This window comes from Stenella coeruleoalba, assembly GCF_951394435.1.
Source record: "Stenella coeruleoalba genome assembly, chromosome: 16".
NCBI lineage: Eukaryota > Metazoa > Chordata > Mammalia > Artiodactyla > Delphinidae > Stenella > Stenella coeruleoalba.
The window spans coordinates 24,259,791-24,284,658 of NC_137162.1; the positions used below are offsets into that span (position 1 = coordinate 24,259,791).

Genomic DNA, 24,868 nt, shown 5'->3' on the forward strand with positions numbered 1-24,868 from the left:
TAATTTAGAATGGAAAAAATGTTTATTTGTTCAATAAAGTACCTACTAAGTGTCCACTGTGTGCCAGGCACAAAAATAGGCATGGTCCCTGACCACATGAAATTTACTCTAGTGGGAGATAGAACCAAATCATCACATGGACAAATGTTAAATTGCTTCTGAGGTAAGTGATAAGAGGTACCTGGTAAAAAGTTCCTACAACAGGGAGATGGAACCTGGTGAGTTTTTCAGCAGAAGTTCAGACAACGTGGCACTTGAATTAAGATCTGAGGAATGAATGGAGATGCTGATGAAGAGATGACTCAGTGTTCCAGGCAGTGAAAACAACTTGCACCAATGCTCTGAAGCAAGGAGACATATGATGGACCAGAGTGCTGGAGCCAGGGGCGTGATGAGGCGAGTCATGCCAGGTGAGGTCGGCAAGATCCAGACTCTGAAGGGCCTTGCAGGTCTTGTAAAGGCAGTTTGGGATTTTATTCTCAGAGTAATTGGAGGCCTTTAGGGTTTTATTGAGGAGAAGTGGGAAGGTAAGGTGACATAATCAGACCTATTTTTAGAAAAGATTACTATACTCCTTGGAGAATGGATTGAAAGGGCCACAATGATGTGGGCTAACCCAGACAAAGGTACCATTCATATAACCATAGAGTAGAGCTGGGAATTGGGATCTTATGTCATCACTAAAGATGAAAATCACATGTAATTAATATTATCCTCAAAAATCCCTTATTAACCATTAAAAGTCAGTAGAGTGACATCTTCCAATAAATCCAACCCAGTCAGTATTGGAATATGTCACCAATTCTTTGATAGGACCCCAGATGATGTAATTACCTGTGTTTAGGGACACTATTATAGATAAGAAATAGCTAGAGACATAGATGATAAAAAGATAGAGAGATAGACAGGCGGATAATCTTCAACCACAGGATTGACAGCCAGAATGGAGAGATGCCCACATTCCCGGAAGCCTGCAGACACTGAGCCTGAACAGGGAACGGCAGATCCACACCTCTGACCTCATACCCACTCGAGGTCAGAGTGTATTAGTCTGCTCAGGCTGCTGTAACAAAATGCTACACAGATTGAGTGATTTAAATAACAGAAATTTATTTTCTCAAAGTTCTGGAGGCTGGAAGTCCAAAATCAAGGTGTTGGCAGGTTTGGTTTCTCCTGAGGTCTCTCCTTTGGCTTGCAGATGTCTGCCTAATTTCCTCTTCTTATAAGGACACCAGTTAGACTGGATGAGAGCCCAGCCTAAAAGCCTCATTTTAACTTAATCGCTTCTTTAAAGACCCTATCTCAAAATACAGTCACATTCCAAGATGCTGGGGATTAGGGCTTCAACATATGAATGGGGGGGGGCAGGTAAAATCTTTCTTCCCCCCTTTCCCCTTCCCTTTCCCTCTCCGTCTCTGTCTCTGTCTCTCCCTCTCTCTCTCTTTCTCTCTTCAGCAGGTAGAGTTGAGTTTCCATAAGGTCAATGCACACACCGTCAACACGAGATGCTTCAGCACAAGATCTATGCTGAGTAGATGGCAGGTACAATAAATATGTCAAGCTCAGAGGATAGTGAGCTCATGGAGAGCTGAGACATTCCACTGGCAGGCAAGAAGGGAGCAGGGCACTTCTGAGAGCACCTTTGGACAGATACCTGGGAAAGGAGTAGACATCTTAACAGGGGGCACAGGGAAAAGAGAAGCACGAATCCTGAAGTGGTCAAGATGTGCCCAGATGTGTGCTGAGCAGCTGGAGTGGCTGAAGGTGGCAGAGGGTTCACACCATGGAAGCAAGAGAGTGAGGAGAGCTAGCGGGCTGGAAGTCAGCTTAAGTCAGAGCTTGGAGGAAAAAGAACTCTAGAACAATGAATATGGACTTTACCCTGTAGATGTTGTAAAGCCAATCAAAACTTTAGAGTCTAGGAATGGCACAGTAAGGGAGGGGAGAGGCCCGCTTAATGCAAGAGATCAATCAAAAAGATAGCATAGGGTTGCAAATAGCTAGAGACTTGGGGGTGACATAAGACTTCCCGCAATATCCTGCTCAAAGTCAAGGTCAAAAAGAGTTACTATGACCTCAGTCTGAATACCCTCCCCCCAAATACCAGAACCATCACATGACTCACCAGCTTCAAACCACTAATCAAAGTACAAAAACCAACCTCACGCCAACAAAAATCAATTTGTCTTTTGCCCTTTGCTTTACAAATGATCTAGATTTTCCGAGTGCAGTAGAAGAAATAAGGTAACTTTTCCAATAAGATTATTTCATGCAAGAAATCGTCTCCTTTTCAATAAAGTTTTAAACCATTCTCCCTGGTTTCTGAATTACGCTACTCTCCAAAGATATATAAATATCAGGTAGCAGTTTTATTTCCTGTGAGTGGGGGGCTTTCGTTTAACAAGGAGGAGAGAGGCAGGGTGATGGACTTTTGGAGATGAAGAAAGGTCTATTAAAAAAAAAAAAAAAAAAGAAAGGTCTATTAGATCATCTCGGCCATCTCGCTGGGCCTGCTCAAGATTGCCCCCAGCTCCAATGGCATACTCACTGCTGCTCAGGCTAGTCCAGTTTTCAATGATTTAAGGGTAATATGTTAAAGGCTCATGACCAGCTATGAACAGGTGCTTCTTTCTGAGACACTAATGAAGCCTTGGCTGTAATTTTAGATGCATGCTTATCCCACCAGAGGTCGGGGGACACCTTGCTGTCCTTCAGGCTGTATCACGCCAGGGCCATGGCAGTCACACCCATCTGGACTGTAGTCACCCTCCAAGAAAAAGTACAAATGCCATGTGCATTTATCAACACTCAAAAGCAACCACGAGCTGTATGCATTCTTACTAGCCATAGCAGTCAGTATAGATGGGTTTCAAAAGGAACAGAATGGCCCTAATTTTTATACAAGGTGGGTTGCACACTGCAAGAAGCTGGTCTTCGGATGGCAGGGTGGAGTGGGGCAGACCTAGTCACCTCTTTCTCTTCCCCAGCAGGAGTGCAAATTATCTCCACTGAGTTCCGGGACTGATCCACCTCAGGACTGGGGACTCCAGAACTAGGAATATCCTAAATCTCATGCACTGTCGCTCCACCTTAGGCCCATAGGATCAAAATGCTCTGAGTACATTTTAACCATTTGAAAGTCTTGGTGGCATGGTCCAGGCTTAGAAATAGACGGGCAGATGAAAAGAAATGGGGTGACTCAACCAACAGACTAGAGGCCATCACCAGTCTCTAAACAAGTCTTTAGAACTATAATAATCATCACTAAATTTAGCAAGCATTTACTACACTCCAGACGCACACATAATTTCTCCTTTTAAGGTACATTCTTGGGTACTTACTATTATTCTTCTTATTTTACAGCTAGGGTAACTGAGGTTTAGAGCAGTTAATTCACCCACCCTTATTTTCATATCTGTCTTCCCCACTCATTTAATCAGCACTGTTGGGGCCCCTCATAGACTTGCTGTCATTACTCTTCACTTGAGTCATTGTGGCATTGGCATCCCTTGATGTGCACACACAGAAAAGCCTGGGATCCCTGATGTGGGATTCATTTACTACAGGAGATACTAAAAGTCACATCTCTTATTAATTCCAACAATGTCTTCTTTAATTATAACTCCAAGAGAAATTTCTTCCAGCCTTAGTACCTAATATAGCTGCATGTCTACTGAGGTCTGTTTTTACCTTCAGGCATTACAAAAAAATATAAGCAATGGTATTTCCCTTTTTGCATTTGCAAATAGGGAACTCTGGGACAAATTTCTATCCCACCTCTGTTAAAGTGTGTAAGACATTAAGCCATATATTGGGGATAATAATATTACTCCTGGTTTTGTCTTCTTTCTTCTTTCATTCTTGTCCCCTCTGCCCTCTTTCCTCACTTAAAATTATTTTTCTCTCCTTGGCACTATATGCACTTTTATAAGTCACCACAAGCAATTCTTAAAGTGAGATGAGATATAAATATATTTTAAAACCAAAAGATCTGGAGGTGTGTATGTCTTGTGAAAATGCAAAACTTCATCCAGCTTTATACTTATGAATTAGTTTGTGAAGAAGCAAAAATGGTGGAGTAAGTAGCTCTAAGAGCCCATCCCTCTACAGAAACATCAAACAATCAAGAAAAGATGTCTAACTCAACTCGTCAGAACTCTGAAAAACACTCCAAAGTTTATAGCAAACAAGTCAACTCTGAATCAAGAAAAGGAGACTTTAAAAGTGTAGGAAAGCTTTGTGACCTGTTGGTTGCCCTGACCTCTTCAGCTTGGCAGCGAGTGGTCTTGAAGACATTAACCCGTATTCCTGTTATGGGACCCTGACCCCTGGTTCTGAGGCAAGAGAATAGGCCTTATTCACAAGTAACCATGTTGGTTCCAACCTACCTGGGAGCTACCTGAAGACTCAGGCAAGGTGTATGTCTTTGTTTAGCCTATCTTGGAACCACTCAGGGTGGAAAACACAGTGGGTATTCCTCAAAAACATTGTAAGGTAAATGAAAACCCTGTAGATCCCTGAGGCATATACTAGAGTGTCTAAAGCCCAGGAAGAAATGCTAGGGAGAGAGTTTCTTTGAGAAATTCAGGTCAAAAGCTCCTATGTATAGAGGCCACTTACCCATGTAAGAAAGCCACACAAATGCCCAGGGTAGAATGTGTGCTCAGAAAAGACCTGTGAAGACCCTAAGCTTTGCCCTAGGGATGATCTCTAAGCTTCCTGTAGGCAGGAATTGAAGGCTAAGGCAAAATATTTAAATGACTTGATTAAGAATTGAAGGAGTTCCCTAGTATAGAGCCCAATCTCCAAAGATTGGAAGAGATTTTAAAATTTGATCCTTCTGGGGTTTTTTCTTTTTCTTCTCTCTCTGTCTCTCTCTTTCCCTCTCTCTTCTCTTTCTTCCTTCCCCTCCCTCTGACTCTTGGTATTCAAGGAAATCTTTCTCAAAACAACCAGCTGAATGCAAGCAAAAGGAACAGAAACTTCAGAGACCACACGTAACAAAAAATACAGACTGCAAAAATAGTTTAGAAAAATTGCTAAACCAATAACTAGAGTCTACAGCAAGCAGTAAAAAGAGGATGAATTTGATTACAGAGTTCCTACAATACTGAAAGGTCCAGTTTCCAACACAAAAATTAGGAAGCATGAAAAGAAATAAGCAAGTATGGCCCATTCACAAAAATAAATAAATAAAAATAATGGGAACTGCTCCTGAGGAAGCACAGACATTGGAATTACTAGACAAAGACTTTAAATCAACTGTGCTAAAAATGTTCAAAGAGCTAAAGGAAATCAGGAGAATTATGTATGAACATATAGAATATATCAATAAAGAGACAGACATTATTAAAAGGTGCTAAGCAAATTCTGCAATTGCAAATATAACTGAAACCAAAAACTTACTAGAGGATTTTAATAATAGATTTTAGCAAACAAAAGAAAAAAAAATCATTGAACTTGAAGATACGTCAATTGAAATTTTCCAGTCTGAGGAGTAGGGAAAAAAGAATGCAGAACAATGAACAGAGCCTAACAGATCTGTGGAAAACATAAGTGTAACAACATACACAATCAAAACAGCATGTTTTGGGCACAAAAACAGATATATGGATCAATGGAACAGACTAGAGAGCCCAGAAATAACCCCACACACCTACAGTCAATCAGTCTTCAGCAAAGGAGGCAAGAATATCCAATGGAGAAAAGACAGTCTCTTCACCAACGGGTGCTGGGAAAGGGGGACAGTATCATGTAAATCAATGAAGTTAGAACACACCCTCATACCATACACAAAGATAAACTCAAAATGGATTAAAGACTCAAGTATAAGACATGACACCATAGAACTCCTAGAAGAGAGCATAGGCAAAACATTCTCTGACATAAATTGTAGCAATGGTCAGTCTCCCAAGGCAAAAGAAATAAAATCAAAAAGAAACAAATGGGGCTTAATCAAACTTATAAGCTTCTGCACAGCAAAGGAAACCATAAACAAAACAAAGGACAACCTACAAAATGGGAGAAAATATTTGCAAACGATGAGACCAACAAGATCTTAATTTCCAAAATATACAAACAGCTCATTCAGTTCTTTCCCTCTCTATATATATGTGTGTGTGTGTCTGTGTGTGTATATATATACATATATATATAACTTTTTTATATATATAAAACTCAATCATAAAAATGGGCAGAAGACCTAAAAAGACATTTCTCCAAAGACATACAGATGACCAACAGGCACATAAAAAAGGTGCTCAACATTGCTAATTACTAGAGAAATGCAAATCAAAACTACAATGAGGTATCACCTCACACTGGTCAGAATGGCCATCATCAAAAAGTCTACAAATAATAAATGCTGGAGGGGGTGTAGAGAAAAGGGAACCCTCCTACACTGTTGGTGGGAATGTAAATTGGTGCAGTCACTAGGGAAAACAGTATAGAGGTTCCTTAAAAAACTAAAAATGGAGTTATCATATGATCCAGCAATCTCACTCCTGGACATATACCTGGAAAAGAGGAAAACTCTAATTCAAAAAGATGCATGCACCTCAAAGTTCATAGCAGCACTATTTACAATAGCCATGACATGAATAAAGATGTGGTGTATATACACACACACACACACACATATATATACACACACACATACACACACACACACACACACATATACATACATACACATTGGAATACTACTCAGCCATAAATAATGAAATGATGCCATTTGTAGCAACATGGATAGATCTAGAGATTATCATACTAAGCTAAGTCAGGAAGAGAAAGACAAATACCATGTGATATTACTTACATGTGGAATCTAAAATACAACATAAATGAACATATCTACAAAACAGACTCAAAGACATAGAGAACAGATTTGTGGTTGCCAAGCAGAAGGGGGGTGGGGGAGGGAAGGATTAGGAGTTTGGGATTAGCAGATGCAAACTATTATATATAGTATGGATAAACAAGGTCCTACTGTGTAGCACAGGGAACTATATTCAACTTCCTGTGATAAACTATAATGGAAAAGAATATATATATATGTATATATATGTGTGTATATATATATATGTATATATATATGTGTGTATGTATATATATATATATATATATATGAATCACTTTGCTGTACTGCAGAAATTAACACAACATTGAAAATCAACTATAGCTCAATAAATTATTTTTTAAATGCTGCTGGGACAACTAGATATCCAAATGCAAAAGAATGAAGTTGGGTCCCTGTCTCATATCATATACAGAAATTACTCAAAACGTATCAACAACCTAAAACTCTTAAAAGAAAATTTAGGGATAAATCTTAAAGACCTTGGATTTAGAAACGAATTCCTATATATAACAACAAAAGCATGAACAACAAAAGAAAAGATAGATTGGACTTCGTCAAAATTTTATAACTTTGTGCCTCAAAGTACATTACCAAGAAAGTGAAAAAACAATATACAGAATAGGAAAAAATATTTGCAAATTATGTATCTGATAGCTGTCTAGTATCCAGAATAGATAAAGAACTCTTAAGAGCTCAATAACAAAAAGACAAACAACTCAATTAAAAAGTGGGCAAAAGACTTGAATAGACATTTCTCCAGAGAATATATACAGATGAGCAGCAACAAACACATGAAAGGATGATCAACATCATTAGTCATTAGGGAAATACGAACCACAATGAGATACCACTTCACACCCACTAGGATGGTTATTAAAAGAAAAAAACCAGGGCTTCCCTGGTGGCGCAGTGGCTGAGAGTCCGCCTGCTGATGCAGGGGACACGGGTTTGTGCCCCGGTCCAGGAGGATCCCACATGCCGCGGAGCGGCTGGGCCCCTGAGCCATGGCCGCTGAGCCTGCGCGTCCGGAGCCTGTGCTCAACAACGGGAGAGGCCACAACAGTGAGAGGCCCGCGTACCGCAAACAAACAAAAAATAACCCCGGAAATCAGTGTTGGTGAAGGTATGGAAAAGCTGGAACCCAAAACAATTTAGTGGCTCCTCAAAAAGTTAATTAGAGCTACAATATAAACAAGCAATTCCACTACAAATTTGGATATATATGTTTGGTATAGATCCAATATAATTGAAAACAAATACTGAAACAAATATATGTACACACATGTTCATCACAGCACTAGTTCACAACACACAAAATGTAGAACCCCAAATGTTCTTCAATGGATGAATGCATAAAAAATTGTGACATATGTAGACAATGAAATATTATTGAGCCATATAGAGGAATGAAGTACTGACACCTGCGACAACAAGGATGAACCTAGGAAACATTATGCTAAGCCAAAGAAGCCAGACAAAATATCACATCTTGTATGATTCCATTTATATGAAATATCCAGGATAAGTAAATCCATAGAAACAGAAGGCAGATTGGCAGTTGCCAGGGGCTGGGAGGGACAGGGAGATGGAGGTTAACTGCTTTCTTTTGGGGGTGATGAAAATATTTTAGAACTACAAAGAGACGGTGGTTGCACAACACTGTAAGTGTGCTAAATTCCACTGAATTATTCACTTTAAAATGGTTAATTTTATCTTATATGCATTTCACCTCAATTAAAAAGAAAAAGTAAACCAGATAAACCAATTCTTAAATTTTTAAAATGTATTCAGAAGACAAAGCTACCTGAAGGTAGAAATCAAGTCTCACTCATCTTTATGTGCCCTCACTCCCTTGATCTTTAGCACAACCTGGCACATGAAGATAATGAATGGTATTTACCTGGATGAATAAATAATCTGAAGAAAAGCTATATATAAACTTTGGAGACTTAGAAGTTCCATAATACCTTCCTTACTTTCATCCATCCTTTTAAGTTTGTTTAAATGTTTCCTCAGATTTTCTTTTTCCAACCAAAGCAATACTCCCTAGTTGCTACAAGCCAACAACAGAGGTAAATAAAGAATTTCCACCACCTGCTTACCCCACACCCCAACCCTGCAGCCTCTGTACTCTCACAAACACGGGTTCCCGGTATTAACAGATTAACAATCTTGGGTGTATCTTATACTGTCCCTTTCATGCTTATTCAAATATCTCCCGAATGATGCATGCAACTCATCTTTCAGTTATAATCTTGGTATTAGTATTCCGAGAGTGAATTACTCCTGTGTGCTTTTATTCCTTCATCTCCTCCCCCAGATGATGGGGGCCAAGAGAAAATGATTAGGAGGCATCTTCCCAGGTCAAAGGCATGACATTTCAACTGCTCCATGCATTGTCTAATGACGCAAAGTGGGAGTCTGATTTGAAACTTGAAATGAGAAAGCTTAAGTAGGTGAGACATTTGGCAACAACCATTCTCCCACCCCTAATATATGCTATTCATTGTTTCATAACCATCCCCCCTTATCAGCAGAGACCGTCTGCCTCCCAACATGGATTTTATCCAGGATTATTCTGACTTTTCTCAATTCACAGGTAGCATTTCATCACCTCCTAATATTTACTTATTTACAGTCAGCCCTCTCTATCCACAGGTTTTGCATCTGCTGATTCAACTAACCACTGATGTAAAGTATTTGGGGGAAAAAAAAGTCCAGAAAGTTCCAAAAAGCAAAACTTTAATTTTCCATAAGCCAGCAACTATGTACATTTTATTAGGTATTATAAGTAATCTTATAGTAGAGGTGGTTTAAAGTATACTGGAGAATGGCATAGGTTATATGCAAACACTACACCACTTTATACAAGGGACTTGAACATCCATGGATTTTGTTATCTGCTGGGGTCCTGGAACCAATCCCCATGGATATCGAGGGACAACTGTATTTACTTATTTTGCTTACTGTCTGCCCCTCCCCCCACTAGCATGTTACCTCTATAGGGCAGAGATTTTGGTCTGTTCTGTTCATTGACATATGCCCAGCACCTAGAATACTGCCTGGCACATAACAGGTGATCATTTAAGAACATATCATAAAAGAATATTCATATATAAAAAATTCTACGAGATCTCCCCTTTTAGGACTCTTGTAGAGGTCACTTCCCTCTAGAAAATGTTAAGGGTATAAATCTGGAATATTTCCTCTTCTCTCCTCTCCTTCCTGGTTCCCCAGGAAGATTACAGCTAAATAAGGGAGAGTGGAAAGTTGACCAATTCAAAAGGTTCTAGCTTGCCTAAAGCTACCAGTTTCTCACCTCTCTGTTTCCCCAGTGAAGCTTAGAGATAATAGACCCTCCCTGTGTATCATCCTAAGAGACTTGATAAGCCCCTCTACATAAGCTTGCTGGGTCTTTAGTCCAACCTTTTGGAGAGACAGAGAAGCAGGTATCACCCTGTCACAGAAAGACATCTGGGAGGCTTCCGAGTGACGTGAGGCAACTGATGTCAGAAGCCACAGCTCCAGCTGCTCAGGACTGTCGTCGATGCCAGCAAGAAGCATCCCCTCTCCCTCATGAGGTCGTGTTTAAAAACCCTAATTCAGTGCCCTATTTTTCTACCACAGCAAGCATGTCCCCCCAAACCTACTTTGGGACCGACAGAGTACAAAAGCAGAGGCTCAAGGTTTTTTCAAGAAGTACTGGTTGATTGGCAAGTTTGTTGAACGTCTTTCCATTTGGGTTTGTCTGGTGTTTTCCCATGATCAGACTGAGGTTAGGCATTTCTGGCAAAAATACCGAGGTGATATTTTTCCACAGAAGTGAAGTTGTGTCCTCAGCACAATACTCTTTGAAAGTATCAAGGTCATAAAAGGCACACATACACACACACACACTCTAAAACAAGTGATTTTCTACTTACACCATATAACTTTCACACCATCAAGCCATACTCAGTATTTCCGTAGTATTTGTGAAGTTGGAGTCAAGTCATTGTCAATTGAGGGTGGTAAAAAGTAAAGGACTTCCAACAAACGCCCGTCTACTACATCTCATTCATTCAGTAAATAGTATTGGAAACCTGAGCATCAGGCACTGCAGAGCAATGGGGAGTGACTCACTTCCAGTCCTCCTTTTACAACACAGAGCAAGTGAACTCTCTTTGATGAGCCTGGACCCCATCCCATGACTCATCCGGTGGCCTAGTTTAGTTTCCACCCACAGGATGTGTATACAGCCACAGACATGCAGAAAGCAAAGGTTAGGATCAATGTGAGAGACATTTTAAAGGAATGAGAAAAAGATAATTAATCGGATATGGAAGTATCTAAAAGGAAAGAATCATGGAGTCCATCCTCTGTTCCTGTTTCTAAGTACCAAGGCCAGATTCTAACAAGAGCTTTAGGTCTTACGTCAAGGAGGCCTTTTTCACCAACTGTCTTAATCCATTCAGGCTGCTGTAACAAAACTAACATAGACTGGGTATCTTATAAACAGCAGAAATGTATTTCTCACAGTTCTGGAGGCTGGAAGTCTGGCATCAGGGTGCTGGCATGGTCAGGTTCTATGTCTGCTGAGAGCCTGCTTCCATAAACAGCCATTTCCCAATGTAACCTCACGTGGTGGAAGGGGTGGGGAGCTTTCTCAGGCCTCTCTTATAAGGGCACTAATCCCACTCACTGGGGCTCTGCCCTTATGACCTAATCACCTCCTAAAGGCCCCACCTCTTAATACCATCACCCTGGGGTTAGGATTTCAACACAGGAATTTTGAAAAAATCAGACCACAGCACTGACCAACCTCAGTCCCTATTTCCTCTTCTAGTAAATTAAATCCTGGGCTCATCCTTACAGGTGGAAATGAAAAATAGGAATGATTTGGGTCCAACCTGACATGAACTTGACTTCTGAGGTTCCAGACTGCTATAGGGGAATGGAATGAGGAACACATCAGCTTTGGGAACAGACCCAAGGACCCAGGGAAAGTTTTCAGACCCCACCTATCTTTATAGGGATAATGAGATAATCATGGTGTTTCAGAGGCCACTGACCACAGCCCTGGGTCCCCACTTCTCTCACTGCCCCTCCACCAGGCTGTTCGGGCAGCTGTGCTGGAAAGGTGATGAGTCAGCGGCACTCAGAGCCGTCTTCCCTGAATGTTCAGAGGAGCTGTTTTTCATTTAGTCCCTTAAATGTCTCTCAGCGTGAGTGAGATGTAGCCAACTATCTTGTTGCCCAACACGTCAGGAAAGGCGGCTGTCCCACATCTGCTCAGCCCGTATTTATAATTGCTTAATAGTAGCGAGTGGGCTTCCCTCCTCCTCTCCCCCAGCAAAGCAGCGTGGGGGGCTTTGACATTCAGGGCCTGGTGTGTGGGCAGGAAACGCAGATGAGGCTGGGAAAATGTCAACCTCCTACAGCTTCTCTCCCAATTAATCACAGCACCATATGACAGGGCACACCTCCGAGGAGGAACACTGGGCTGGCAGTGGGGAGAGCTCCCTCCAGCTCCAGCCCCGCTACCAAATTAGCCGCGTGAGCAGCATACCCTCCGGGAGCCTCGTTCCTACTTGTTTGAACTTTTTTAAAAGGAATGGGGGGGCTTCCCTGGTGGCGCAGTGGTTGGGAGTCCGCCTGCCGATGCAGGGGACACGGGTTCGTGCCCCGGTCCGGAAGGATCCCACTTGCCGCGGAGCGGCTGGGCCCGTGAGCCATGGCCGCTGAGCCTGCGCGCATCCGGAGCCTGTGCTCCACAATGGGAGAGGCCACAGCAGTGAGAGGCCTGCGTACTGCAAAAAAAAAAAAAAGGAATGGGAATTGGAGAAAAGGATCTCTAGGGGATGGTCCCATGGGCTAGTGATTAAGAGCTCCGACTCGGGATTCAGACCACCTGGATCCATGTCTGACTCCACCACCTGCCAATAATGGGATCCCAAGTCAGTGATTTGAGTTATCTGGGCCACAGTTCCCCAGCTACAAAACGAGCATCATAGTAGGACCCACACAGCGAGGAGGTTGAAAGGACTGAGAACTGAGCGTAGCATGAAGTGTGCTTCATAAATGTTAGTTGCTATTATCATTCCGATTCTAGTCATCTAAGTCAACTGACTGTATTTAAAGTTCCAAGGGAAGTATTTTCAAAGATGAATGCAACGTGGAATTTGCCCCCCGATACACAGTCTTATGGCGAAGACAAATATATGCTTAAAACGTGTGAGGGCTGGAGGAGGTGGGCTGCCTGTAAGAGGTGGTGCCACGTGTCGGGGGCTGTGCCGAGGGCATGGCGGGCATTCTCCCCCTTGACCCTCACAGCCGCCCAGATGAGGTCGAACCCGTTTTATAAAATGGGAAGCAATCTCAGAGAAGCTACATAATTTACCTTAGATCACACAGCTTCTATGTGTCAAAGACAGGATTCAAAGTCAAGTCTTAAGTCACTGCTCTTCAACTCTGCGTCTTTGGGGAACTGGGTGGGCATTTGGCGAACGCTTCACAGAGGAAGTAGCATCTGAGCAGACCAAGCCTCCACATTTTTTTATTATGGAAAGTCAGGATTTCTGGAGCATGTCCCAGGAATGCTTCTTAGCTATATAGGTAAGTTCTCTGTAACATCTCTGAGCCCCAGTTTCTTCATTTTCTGAATAATAATAGTGCCCACCACAGAGCTCATGGAAGGAGTAAGTGAGCTTATACCTGTAAAACTCTTAACAGTTCTGGAACACGGCAAGCACTTAATAGATGTTAATTTGCCATCATCGTTGTGTCATCTTTATCATCATCATTGCCATCATCTGTGCTCAGTTCCCCTTCAGCTGACAGGACCACCTACTGATAAAAAGGGAACCTCTGTTTTCACAAGGGTTCTCAAGACCATTTCCCAGCCTGAAATGGACAATCAATCATTTGTTCCTTAGGTTAAGAATCTCCTGTAAATATGAGGAATGAATCACACATGCAATCCTTAGCGCTTTGAGAAAGGAGTCCATGCCCTGGGAAGGCTGAACTAGGAGAGTGAGGCAGAAACAGACAAGAGAAAGGCCCCTACAAATGGGGACTGCTAGAAACTAGGGAGGGGGTCGAGCTAGACGCTGCCTCCTTCGAAATTCCACCAAGGGCTCCCTTGGTTAGAAAATCTGCCAAGAGGCTGAGCCCCCTCCCCCGCCCAGCCTCCGGCAGGGACGGTGTATGAGCTGGGCCCGCATTAGCATGCGCCGCCAGAGGACAGGGGGGTGAGTGATGGCTTCTCCAGAACAGAGGCGTGTTTGATGTAGCCTGTCAGCCCCACCATCCTTCACCAGGACCTGGGGCCAAGATTCATACCCTTTGTCAGAGGCTCAGCTAACACCCGGAGCTGGCCTCCACTGGGGTCTAATTTGTATACCCTCTCCCTGAGAATGGCAGGCAATCTTTCAGGGCCCGGAAACGGGGGGGAGGAGGGGGGACACGCAACCATGGTCCATTTTTCCGGGGAATATCTCAGGGGCTGGAGTCAGGATAAACTAAGAAGAGGGGAAACGGAGAGAAGGACTCAGAAGGAATGCATTAACCACAGCTTTTTACCCTTAGATCACCTGCCCTCCCTCCCCCAGCCCTACCTCAGGTTTTCCAGGGAATATCACTTGGAATAATGGTATATTATTCAGTATCAGCTCAAGATACTAGTCTGTCACAATAAGCAGCTGCTCACCAAGAGAAAACGATGCCATGACATGCCAAGATCAGATTCATACGAGAAGTAACAGCCGCAGATCAAGATGAAGCAGTTGGACTATTTTAGTTGGAAGCCTTATTTGTCTTTCACTTGGGTTGCCATGTCTTTAAGTGAATTTGTGAAGTACCTATGATGTGCTAGGCAGAGGGCTGGGGGTTGGGAGACAGGCAAAGCTGTGGCCAAGTCTCTGCTCCAGGAGCTCCCAGTCTGGACCCCGTGGGTATAAGCCTGCCAAGGACAGCAACTAGGTCTTGGGGTGGCTCACTCTGCCCTGTGGCTTCCACATGCCCGACACACAGCAGATCCTCAATGGTGCCTCTTCAGCGCTAAATTTCAGTAACATTTTTCCCACAAAAATGATGCAGAAACCAACAGGAATAAAGTCTTATATTCTTTTCTCTCATTTAATTCACTGCAGGGGAAGAGTGTTTTCCTCATTTTCCATTAAGCTTGGACAGTAAAGATGCAACAAAAATTGGCACCACACACCCAGGCAACTTCACCATGCATCCTGTGTAATACTGATGGAAAGAATTCTGGGCTGGAGGCCACGAGTTAACGCTGGCTCTGCCCTAAGGTCCCCAAGGTAACTGGGAACCCCCTGGACCGCTCTGAGCCTGGTCCGTGTAGGACCAGCTCTTCTGCCTGATCTATCAGAATACAAGGCAGAAGGGGCTCAAAGATGCTTTCATGTGGGGTCTCTCAGCTGGGTCTGTGGGTTCTGCTCTCAAAGCCTAAAGCTGAGGAAACAAAATGGTGGACCTAGATGGAGCAGTTTGGCCCCCATGAGGTATTAAAGAAAATGGAATTTCCAACACTGAAAAATTCGGAGAAGTTTTTACGTTTTAAACTCTGAATTTCCCGCTGCTCTTGAAAAATCAAAAATCTGACAACAGCAGACCAGAAGCTCAGCATGAAAGCAGTCTTTTGTAGCTGAAGTATGGCTACATCCTTTAGACTGGGCCTGTGCTCTGCAGGTCGCCACAGTTCTCACCGCAATCAGCTTTCCTGTTTTAAGCCATCCCCTGGACCCTGCAGGCGTCTGAATGGGTAATAAGCCTAAGCAGGTTAACCTGTGGTGCAAGATGGCAGGAGCCCAACACCACCTAGGAATTTACACTTACAGGCACAAGTTGACCCCCAAGAATTCAGAGGAAAGGGAGTTCTAGAATGTTGGGAAGGGCAGGGGAGGTGGTCAAGGAAAGGAGGGAGAGATGTGTGTGGTCCTACTTGGTGTCCATGTGTAAGTCATTCTGGCCAGACAGGGGGCCTGTGCAGGGGAGCTGGTGGGAGGACTAGACTGGGAATGGTAAGTTGAGCCCATAACGTGGAACAAAGGACGTGAATGCCAAGTAATATTATTCTCAGCCTTTCATGCCAAGAGCTCCAGATATAATGTGGGGTTTAGGTACTAAGGCTGCCAAGCTCACCCTACACACACTTCCACCCCACCTTCATGACAAGAGTCAAGGTAGGAGGCTCGGCCTTGGGAAATACACAGCTAAGTACAAAGTTCTGAAAACCACCCTCCAGCTTCACAAACTCCTCACTCTGTAGGTTTCCTAAACCAGCCAGAGGCATCCCACCAAGACCCAGTGGCAGCAGGGGGCAAACTTGTAGGTTGAATCCTCCCAAAGCACTTCAGGGGAAAGAATAGGAGAAAGAGAGAAGGGAAAAAATCCTCCTTTCAGCTTCATTAGAGCTCTTGCTTAACTGAGCTAAAAATAAAACGAATCGCTTTTGCTATTCTAATGTGAAAAATCAGTTTTTAAAGGATCGAGATTCTCTCCCTGGCTGGAGAAATCATTGAATCGGGAATAGACTGTCTGCCAATGAATTATGAATATAGTAATCAAGTCTTCTTGGAAGGCCAAAGTCTTGGTTACAAATGGGCACTATAATTAGAAATATGCTGAAACTGCCTAAAGCAGACCACCCCCCTGCAACTTTGTCTTTTTTTAAAGAGGGAAGAGGCATGGACTGCTCCCTTCCAGGTATCTGGCTTGTCCTCAAGCAATTCCTGCTTCTCAGCATTGAAGGAGACATCTACACAGAAGAATATAGGAACACCACCTGCCCACCACCACCGAAAAGCTCCACCAACCTCCCCCAACAGTAGCTGTGAAAATGCTTCAATTATCTTCGTTCACGACCTGGAATTCCACAAATTAAAAATATTCCGGGACAGCAATCAGCCTCTTTTCAAATCCAAGAGAGCAGGGCTCAGTCATCTACACCTTAGTGGGTTATCAGTTCGATTCAGTCCTTTCATTTGAACAAATAGTTGAGCGGACAGGATTGGGAGCTGCAGGAGATGGGGCATGCATGTCAGGGAGGAAAATGAGAAGAGAAGGGCAGCACTGAAAGGTGGGGTTCAAGGGAAAAGGAGGATGAGTAGGGCTGCCTCCTACCTCCAAGCCCGCAACCAGGAAGGAGAAGAGGTACCGCCACAAAACTCAGACAACGAGAAAAGCCAATCGAGATCAACAGAGCCAATAATAACAATAACATCCCCTCAAAAATGTATCACAATTGAGAAGGCGTTACCTTACCTCATTTTCCTGAGAAGAGAAGCAAAAAAACAGGTGGCTGGGAGTCGCAATCTTCCCTCAAACCCTTTACCTTTGGCTTGGCCTCTAGAGATGAGATCAGTTCTAACCAGAAAGCTCCCTGAACAGAAGCTGCTTCCAAGAGCTTACTTATCCCAGCCCTGGAGTGGCCAGTTGGGGGAGGGAGGTCAGGGCTCTGCTTTTCTCTGAGCCCGGGATTGAAGGTAAACCCAACTGCTCAGTCCCTTGCCCCTTGCTAAGTACAAACATATGGGCTTAATTGGTGGTTCTCAGCCCTGATTGCACATTAGATTCACCTGGGAGATTTTCAACGTTGATATCCAAGTCATATCCCAGATGGATTAAATGTAATATCAAGGAGTGGCTCCAAGCATCACCGTTTGTTAAAGATTTCCAATGATTGTAATATGCAGTCATGGCTGAGAACCACTGACTTTTTTAATAACCATTTATTTCTTCTTTTATTTTTTTAGACTTTTTATTTTATATTGGAGCAGAGTTGATTAACAATCTTGTGATAGTTTCAGGTGTGCAGCAGAATGACTCAGTTATACGTATACATGTATCTATTCTTTTTCAAATCCTCTTCCCATCTAGGCCATTACATATTATTGAGCAGAGTTCCCTGTGCTACACAGTAGGTCCTTGTTGGTTATCCGTTTTAAATATAGCAGTGTGTACATGTCAATCCCAAATTCTCTAACTATCCCTTCCCCCCAGCCTTCCCCCACTGGTAACCATAAGTTCGTTCTCTAAGTCTGTGAGTCTGTTCTGTATAACCATCTTTTAAAATTGAAGTATAGTTAATTTACAATGTTGTGTTAGTTTCAGGTATACAGCAAAGTGATTCAGTTATATATACAATATATATTCTTTCTCAGATTCTTTCCCATTATAGGTTATTACAAGATATTGAATATAGTTCCCTGTGCTATACAGTAGGTCCTTGTTGGTTATCTATTTTATATATAGTAGTGTGTCTATATTAATTCCAAACTTGTGTCTATGTTAATTCCAAACTCCTAATTTGTCTCTCTCCCCTCCCCCCATCCCCTTTGGTAACCATAAATTTGTTTTCTATGTCCGTGAGTCTATTTCTGCTTTGTAAATAAGTTCATTTGTACCATTTTTTTTTTTAGATTCCACTTATATGTGGAATCATATATTTGTCTTTCTCTGTCTGGCTTACTTCACTTAGTATGATAATCTCTAGGTCCATCCAAGTTGCTGCAAATGGCATTATTTCATTCTTTCTTACGGCTGAGTAATATCCCACTGTGTATATATACCACAACTTCTTTATCCACTCACCTGTTGATGGACACTTAGGTTGCTTCCATGTCTTGGCTATTGCAAATAGAGCTGCTATGAACATTGGGGTGCATGTATCTTTTCGAATTAGAGTTTTGTCTGGATATATGCCCAGGAGTGGGATTGCTGGATCATATGGTAATTCTATTTTTTGTTTTTTGTTTTTTGGGTTTTTTTTGCGGTACGCGGGCCTCTCACTGTTGTGGCCTCTCCCGTTGCGGAGCACAGGCTCCAGACGCACAGGCTCAGTGGCCATGGCTCACGGGCCCAGCCGCTCTGCATGTGGGATCTTCCTAGACCGGGGCACGAACCTGTGTCCCCTGCATCGGCAGGCGGACTCTCAACCACTGCGCCACCAGGGAAGCCCTATTTTTAGTTTTTTGAGGAACCTCCATACTGTTTTCCATAGAGGCTGCAGCAATTTACATTCCCACCAACAGTGCAGGAGGGGAGAACCACTGACTTCTTCATCCCCATCCATCACCTGTTCTCCATTTTCCTGCCCCTCCTCTCACTTCCCAGACCCAGACTGAGGGGCTTCTCTAGCACAAGAGGTTCTGGAGGCAGCGATGCCTCCATCTCCCAGGGTGGGCACCAGGTTTTGGAGCATCTCTGTGTAGCACCCAACTTCCCCACACACCCAAAATCATTCCATTAGAAGAGACCTTAAGGCACATCTTACCCAGGGTAGCAGATAGGATTCATCCTCAACCCAACTCTGTTGGACCAGAAGTGGATCTTTAGGGTACTATATTGAGAAAACCCTTCTCAAGAGGACATGTCCAAGCGCAGTGGGAAAGAATACCGTCTTCAACTATCAATACCAGCCAAGGAAGCGGGAGAGGGAAAAGGGGGTACAGAAACCTTAGCGTCTGTCAAGCCTAAAACAAATTCCTTATCTGGCTTTGGTCTCTTTGGTAAAAGAGACCCAGAGAAAGGAAGTAACATGCCCATTAACCAGTTCAAGAAATCAGCAAGTTCGCTTGAAAGGTTTTGTCTGTGTCTAATACTGTAGAACCCTGCTACTCAAATCAAGGTCCGTAGATCATCGGGTTCGGCATCTAACAAGATGGGAACTGGTTAGAAATGCAGAATCTCAGGCTCCACACAAGACTACCTGGATTCAAGCCTGCATTTTATAACTAGTTCCCCGGGGATTCAGCTTCACAATGAATTTTGAAAAGTCCTGCTAGGGAGTAGAGAGAGGATGGGAAGGAATAACAGTGGCTCTGCCACAGTCCAGATGAAGAATACCGAAAAGAACAAAAGGCAAGCAAAGAACAATGCTAACTACTATAAGAGAACAAAAACGCTGCTGAGCCCACAAAGAGGACAGATCCACGTAAGCACAAAAACACAGAAGGCTGCAGAGAGAAGGGCGCCTCAGGGTTGAGTGACACAGTATGGGTGGAGTTTAAATGGGCAGCAAGGGCCCCTGTCACTCTCTGGCAGGATTCCCCTCACCTCTGGGAGCCCTCTGTCTCTTGCCTTCTCGCCTCCCATAGCTCCGGATGTAGATCAATTGTTTCTGGTGGGAGCCTTCTCTTCTCAACAGGCTTGGGAGCTCCTTAAAGCCAGGGATGGGATCTTTCCCCTGTCCCACCTCCTGCACACATCCACACAGGACCAGGCTCAGAAGGACCACTCCAACCCTTCTGAATGATTGAACCAACAGGAAAGGACTGAAGCCAGGTCTGTAATAACAGAGAGCCCAGCTCCATGCTCCCCCTGTCCATCACCACCTCCCCAGATTGACCCAGTGGGTCCTAGGTTGGTGCCCCAAATTATCCAACTATGACTTTAGAAAACTTAATCTAGAATCCCAACCCTCACCCAGGTCTGGTTTGGCTGCTAATAAGTTGGGGTCCCTTTATTCTGGAAAAAAACCCTCTTGGCTCTGTGGTCCCAACGTTCAAAGCTGAACCACAGAGGGAGAGAAGCAGAGAATAAAGCTTGAAGAGAGGGGGTGGGAGCCCTGCCTGAGGTTTTATGGAGCAGAGATAACAGTCACTCTGCAGGGTCAGTTCTCCTTAGTCAAGATGTTCCCTCTTATACAGCAGGCTTCAAAGGCCCTGGCCAGCCAGTCTACCTCCAGCCCACCCCACAAAGTTAATGTATGTGGAAGTACTTTGTAGAGAGTGAAGAGATGTGTAGTATGAAGCATTATCATAGTTGTATGATGAGAAAACCTCCAATAGAATCTTAGAGTCATGGATATTTTCCATACCTTTATTCTTTCCCAGTCTTGCCTTTGTGAACCCTGCAAAAAAGGAGAGTGCAGGCTCTGGGGTGATACTACCTGTGTCTGGATCCTGACTCTGGCACTTTTCGTTATTTAACTAAATAACTAAAGCAAGTTATTTAACTTCTCTATATCTAGAGCTCCTTATCAGTAAAACGGAGATAGTAATAATAATAACACCTACATCAAAAGGGTGTTCTTGGGATTAAAAGAGCTAATGCATATGTGAGTTCTTCGTACATACTACACAGTCAGTAAAAGTTAGCAATTAGTTTCTGCCTTTGGGTCCTGCCCACCTTACCTTCCAGGGTCCCTCTCACTACACATGTCTCCCCTAGACCTGTGAATGTGGCCCCTGGATGCCCAGTTTATCCCACGGACATCACCCAGGCCTGGTCTAAGCTAGGATCTCATGTTTCAAAGAAAGCAGTGCCCTCTGACACTTGACTCTTTACACCTGCCGCGCTCTTAGGGTACATTCTCAATAAACTTTCAAGTATTTGATAATCTAATTTAATCTGGAAAGACAGAATGCATTTTAAAATCAGAAAATGAGATAGATAACTGATAAGTAACTACTGTATAAGCACAGGGAACTCTTCTCAATACTATGTAATGACCTATATGGGAAAAGAATCTAAAAAAGAGTGGATACACGTATAACTGATTTACTTTGCTGTATAGCAGAAACTAACACAACATTGTAAATCAACTATACTCCAATAAAATTTTTTTCAAAAACTCAGAAAGACCTCCGTTTGAATTCCAGTTCCTCCACTTACTTGCTATGAATCCTTGGACAAAGTTCTTAAACTGTGTGGTACTCAGTCTTTCCACTTAAAATAGAATTACAGCAGTTGTCTCCTAGGAATATTATTAAGATTAAATGAGCCACTGAGCGTCAAGTACCTGGAACACAACAGACACTCAGTAAATGGAAGCCAATTGTATAATGACTTTTCAGTTTTCTTTTTTTTTTTTAATTGAGGTATAGTTGTCTTACAATGTTGTGTTAGTTTCTACTGTACAGCAAAGTGGAGTCCCCTGTACTATACAGCAGGTTCTTATTAGTTATCTGTTTTATGCATGTTAGTGTTTATATGTCAATCCCAATCATTTTCTTTTAAGGGTTTTCAATCTCCTTCAACGACGAGTGAACATGTTTTGCTGCAGTGCCTTTCAAATAATTTTGGGGAGCAAAATATTCTCTTCAAAATAAATCAAACAGATTAAATTGGCCCCATCATCCCCTTCTCTCCTGAAGGATCCCCTGAGACACTGCCTCTGAACCCTTAGAAAATTATCAGTACAGGATGAATTGGAAGACTTGAATTCTACTATCTGTTATGCCAGTAACAGTGGCACAACTAACTATCTGTTACGCCAGGGAGACTTTTGACAAGTTACTTCTACTCCCTGAGTCTCAACTCTCTCATGGTTAAAATGGAGAGCTTGCGGTATGTAATCACTAATGACACTCTGACTTCTATAACTCAAAGAGGACTCTGGTTACTGGATCTGATTATTGGTTTTCCTGTCTTTCCCCCATGCCTACCCCAATCTATTATGCTGAATAACTATTTGTTGGTACTCTATGAGATAGCTATATCCCCATCACTAGGGTACAACTGCTTCTATTAAATGAAGCAATATCATCCTGTGTTGCCTTGCTCCACACCTGGGCACCTGCATGTGGCAGAATGTCACATACAACTATCAAACTGCGAATAAACCAACGGTCCTGGGAGTGAGGCTGTGGCTTTGGCCAGAGAGTGAAAGTAGCAAAAAGTGACATATCTACCTTAGTCCAAAGACCCTGAAGGATCCTCCAAACTGGGAAGTCAGGAGCTGGAGGTCCACGGGATCTTAAAGACCACACTGTTTCTTATTAAAACATCCTTCACCTCAGGACTACCTATTATAAAAGAAGACGAACGTTTACCAATTACCTGGAGACTTTAATTAGTGTCCAGAGAGCGTATTACCTAGTGGGCAAGTTGGCCAATGTTGAGTGAATGATAAGAAATTGAGAAGGAGGCATGAGAAAGCAAATTCTAAAGGAGAGGGCAGAGAAGGGAAAGAGGGTGGTGGAGGCCTGGCCCAAGACTTCAGGAGTTCAAGGAGTCAAGCGTAGGCATGGGCAATATGAATGCCAGAATAAAGCCAAAGACCTTGTCCTTCCAGCAAAGGCATCTGTCAAGATCTTCAGGCAAGGCAGAATGAGGCTTCACGAGAGGTTGAAAGTAAGGCTGTAATTGTGAAAATACAGATCAGGCATGGTGTATAAAAAGAGTCCCCAAATACTTTCAGGTCCTATCTTTAATGTATACAAAAAAGAGTATAACTCTCAGAAATGATAGTAGAATCAAGTGAAAAAACACATTTTAGAGTCCTTTGAAAACAATGAAATGTCTCATAAACATAAGATGCTACTTATTGGACCCAATCAGTGCTTGTGATCAGCATCAAGGACAGACGACAGCGGAGCTAACTGCCTTCCAGGTCTTCCTTGAGCTCCCAGGTCTTCCGGGATAGGACTTAACCTTGAAATGAATCTTACAATTCATTTGTCAGGATAGGCCCAAATTGCCTAAAATGCATACTCAACATATGTGTCATGCAGCATATATGCAATGTTTTCCCAGTAAACGAGTAGCTAGGCTGGGGAGCTTACCTAGTGGATTGCATGGAGTTAATTCCTCAATGTCCCCTTGGAGCTGAGGCAGGAACCTTGGAACACACCAGGAGAAGATGATCTAGAGCAGAGGTCAGCAAAATTCTTCTGTAAGAGCCAGACAGTAAATATTTTGGGCTTTGCAGGCCATACAATTTCTGTTGCAATGACTTAACTCTGTTGTTGTAATGCAAAAGCATTGATAGTCAATTTCTAAACAAATGAGCATGACCATGTTCTAATAAAATTTTATTTACTAAAAAAGATGATGGGACGGATTTGTCCCATAGGCTGTGGTTTACTGACCCCCGATCTAGAGGGCCACTTGTAAATCATTTTAGGCAGAACTGGGTAATGTTTTACTAATATGCACCGTATTTGGTGGTATATAACAGATATTTAAAATGGGTGAGTCATCCTTTCATTATCCTGAACCTCAACTTTGGCCTTTATTCCAGATATCCCTTTTGGGAAAGCTCAGGTAGTCCTAGCTAACAAGCAGAGAATGTAGAAAAGATCAAGAAAGGAAAAAAGGAAAAAAAAAGTTTAACGGTTATGAAAGATTAATAGAGAACTATGGGCATAGGAGTCTTAGCGTTGGCCTTGCCAGAGACATAGTCCTTCAACTGGTAGACAGATTTCCATAAAAATTAATAAGAGTGGACCACTGAGAACTGAATGACAGGGGGAAACCACGATTGCAGCAGAAGCAGGCTTAGATAAATACAAGGAGATGCTCCAGGTCAATTAGGCATTGACTTTATGCTAGCACCAGCACTGGGAGTTTTGCCTATGTTATTGTGTTTCATCCCCACCGTGCCCCTCCAATAGAATATTACTTCTACTAAAGCATGAGCAGTCTCAGAGGCAGAGAAATGAGGTCGCTTGCTCAAGGACGTGCTGCTAACGAGTGGGGACACCAAGATGACAATAGAGAACAATTTAACATCAGAGCCCATGCTCCCCTCCCCCACTCTCTTTCTGCCTTGGACTCCAAAGCCTGAGTCTCTTAGGGAAGCTGAGCGTTTGTTCCTATGAGGCTCAGGTCCAGAGAATGGAACCTCTCCTCTCCAACCCCTTCCCATTTCAACCGGGCCACCCTGGCCTGTCTCCAACTCTCTCCAGAGGCTTCTCTCTGCAGCTACCCAAACTGGGAACGACTGGGAACCACTCTCCCACCCTGAAGACCCTCTCTCTCCCTTACATGCAGGTGATCCCTTGACCTTCATTAGTCCCCTGGACAGGGCAAGGCTCAGCAAAAGTGGGCACTGAGGGGAGTGGGCCTGGGGCAGAGGAGGCTATCTGAGGACTTGGGGGCTCCCAGAGTTATCCTCCACTGCCCTCCCCGCTCAAAGAGGGCCTGGATGGCAGCTGGATTTCAAATTGCATATGAAATCCACCCCTCAGTGCTGCCAAGTGCAGGGAGGGTGGGGGGAATGTTTTAAAGTAAAGCTATAATATGCCTGCAATAAAAGTTTACTGGCTTTTATATACATTCTCA

The 24,868-nt window shown here is 43.2% G+C and overlaps 1 protein-coding gene across 3 annotated transcripts in view; it reads right to left on the reverse strand.

Annotated features, from left to right (window-relative positions):
• SORCS3 (sortilin related VPS10 domain containing receptor 3) overlaps positions 1–24,868 on the reverse strand; it is a 742,043-nt gene that overhangs the window by 649,102 nt on the left and 68,073 nt on the right. For 2 of the 3 annotated variants that reach the window (XM_079900512.1, XM_079900510.1), the window contains exon 1: positions 17,123–17,771. The exons of the other annotated variant lie outside the window; for it this stretch is intronic. The gene's annotated coding sequence lies outside the window, so the exon portion shown is untranslated. Of the gene's footprint in view, positions 1–17,122; positions 17,772–24,868 lie in introns of those variants that run through there. 3 annotated transcript variants of the gene reach the window in all.